This window comes from Penaeus chinensis, chromosome 40, assembly GCF_019202785.1.
Source record: "Penaeus chinensis breed Huanghai No. 1 chromosome 40, ASM1920278v2, whole genome shotgun sequence".
NCBI classification, from domain to species: Eukaryota; Metazoa; Arthropoda; class Malacostraca; order Decapoda; family Penaeidae; genus Penaeus; species Penaeus chinensis.
Window position 1 is genome coordinate 7,151,028 of NC_061858.1, and position 2,500 is coordinate 7,153,527.

Here is a 2,500-nt window from a genome sequence, read left to right on the forward strand (position 1 = left end):
GTGTGGGGAAAGGGGGAATCCAAGTGGAATTTTTACTCTTTCTTCCTTTTTTCTTCTTTTACTTTCTCTCTCTCCTTCTCTCTTTCTCTCATACCCGCCTTTCTCTCTTCCCCACCCCTATCTCTCTCTTTCTTTTATTTTCTATCTCTCTTTCTTTTATTTTCTCTCTCTCTTTTTTTTTTTTTTACTTTCTTTCTCTCCTTCTCACTTTCTTTCGTACCCGCCTTTCTGTCTTCCCAACTCCTATCTCTCTCTCTCCCTTTCCTCTCTCTTTCTAATATTTTTTTATCTCTCTTTCTTTTGTTTTCTCTCTCTCTTTTCTTTTACTTTTTTTTCTCCTTCTCCCTTTCTCTCTTCCCCACCCCTATCTCTCTCTCTCCCTTTCCTCTCTCTTTATTTTACTCTCTTTTATCCAACATCCGCTGTGACTTCTCTCTCCCAATCTCTAGTCCTCTGACTTTCCTTCGCCTTTTTCTTTATTTTTCTCGCTGTTTCCCCTCGTCCTTATTCCCCCTCTCTTTGTCTAATTATCTCTTTCCCTTTCTCCTTTTTTCTATCTTTCTCTCTGTTTACCTACTTGTCCCTCTATCATATGTATATATGCATCTCATAATAAGTACCGTAACATTTTCCCCCTTCCTTTAATCTTTGTCTTCTTCTCTACGTCCTTTCTACTTGTTTATTTCTCTATCTCTTTACTTATCTCTCTGCATCTTTTATGTGTTTTTCATCCTCTGTCCTCTCACCTACCATTTTTCGATTCTCTCTCTCTCTCTCTCTTACCTCCCTTTCTCTCTTCCCTACCTCTCTCTCTCTCTCTATCTATCTATCTCATTCTCTCTCTCTCTTTCTTCCTCCTTCCATCCCTTTCTCACATCCCTCTTTATCATCTTGTACTCCATACACTCTTATCCGCTCTCCTTAAGCCCCCTAACCTCCTTTTCCCTCTCTTTATCTACCTCTTTCTTTCCCTCTCATCTCGCTATCCAATTAAGGCTAAATCATTATAATGGTGATGATGCGAGACACATTATCTAGAAAATCAATACGGTGTATCTTAAGGTCCTTTTTGATGACACGAGCTACGTCATTATAATTACGGGTTGTATGCTTTACTGTATGATTTTCCATATGGGAGTAGAGAGAGAGAGAGAGAGAGAGAGAGAGAGAGAGAGAGAGAGAGAGAGAGAGAGAGAGAGAGAGAGAGAGAGAGAGAGAGGGCGAGAGAGAGAGAGAGAGAGAGAGAGAGAGAGAGAGAGAGAGAGAGAGAGAGAGAGAGAGAGAGAGAGAGAGAGAGAGAGAGAGAGAGAGAGAGAGAGAGAGAGAGAGAGAGAGAGAGAGAGAGAGAGAGAGAGAGAGAGAGAGAGAGAGAGAGAGAGAGAGAGAGAGAGAGAGAGAGAGAGAGAGAGAGAGAGAGAGAGAGAGAGAGAGAGAGAGAGAGAGAGAGAGAGAGAGAGAGAGAGAGAATGAGAAAGAGAGAGAGAGAGAGAGAGAGAGAGAGAGAAAGATTTAGGATCAGGGATGGTGGTTAAATTTCGAGATTTGTGGCACCGAGGAGAGAAGTGAAAAGGCAAATAGACGCTGGAATATCGTGGGAGCGAGAAAGGTAAAGGTGTTTGTGTATGTGAGGGAGATCATGAGAAAAAGGGAAGGAGGGGGAGAGAGGAAGGAAGGAGAGAGAGAGGTGGAAAGAGAGAGGGGGACAGAAACAGTGAAAGTCGGATTGAGAGGGTGAGATTGAGAGAGAGAGAGAGAGAGAGAGAGAGAGAGAGAGAGAGAGAGAGAGAGAGAGAGAGAGAGAGAGAGAGAGAGAGAGAGAGAGAGAGAGAGAGAGAGGGTGAGAAAGAAAGAGAAAAGAGAGAGATAGAGATATCAAACACAAAAAAACATCAGAGACGGACTTACAGGCATACAGCCAAAAAGTAAAATAAAATAGAATAAGAAAGAGAGACGAACCACACCGAACAAGAGAAAGAAGAGAAAGACAAAAAGAAAGACAAAGAGAGAGAGGCAGGGTACAATCCCATTTTTCCGGCTTTTAATATTTAGGCTTAAATTTGCCACGATATGTGCGCTTCTGTAGTTCTTCCCTTTTCGTATAAAAAAAAAAAAAAATCTGCCTTTGCCGCATTCATTCCTTCTTTTATTTTCCCGCTTCATTATTCGCTTTTGAATGACTTTCTCTCTCTCTCTCTCTCCCTCTTTTTTTTTTTCCTTTTTTTTTCTTTTTTCTTTTTCTTTGTTTCCTTAACATGTTCTCTCATATTGATTTTCTTCCCTTGTAAGGCTAGTGTGTTTATTTCTCTTTATCTTGATTCATTTCATTTTCTTTATTTTCCTTTGTGTTATTTCTACTTTTTTTTTTATTCGTCTGGTGTTTGTTCTTCTTTTCTTTGGCTTTTCCTCACGTTCTCTTTTCTTTTAAATTTTCATTTCGTGATAACTTTTTTTTCTGTTTCTTTCTCTTTCTCTTTTATTTTTCTTACTTTTTTGTATTCCG

The 2,500-nt window shown here is 39.9% G+C and overlaps 1 protein-coding gene across 1 annotated transcript in view; it reads right to left on the bottom strand.

Moving 5' to 3' along the window:
* The window catches only part of LOC125047317 (toll-like receptor Tollo), a 50,875-nt gene that overhangs the window by 42,305 nt on the left and 6,070 nt on the right, over positions 1–2,500 (bottom strand). The window lies entirely within an intron of this gene.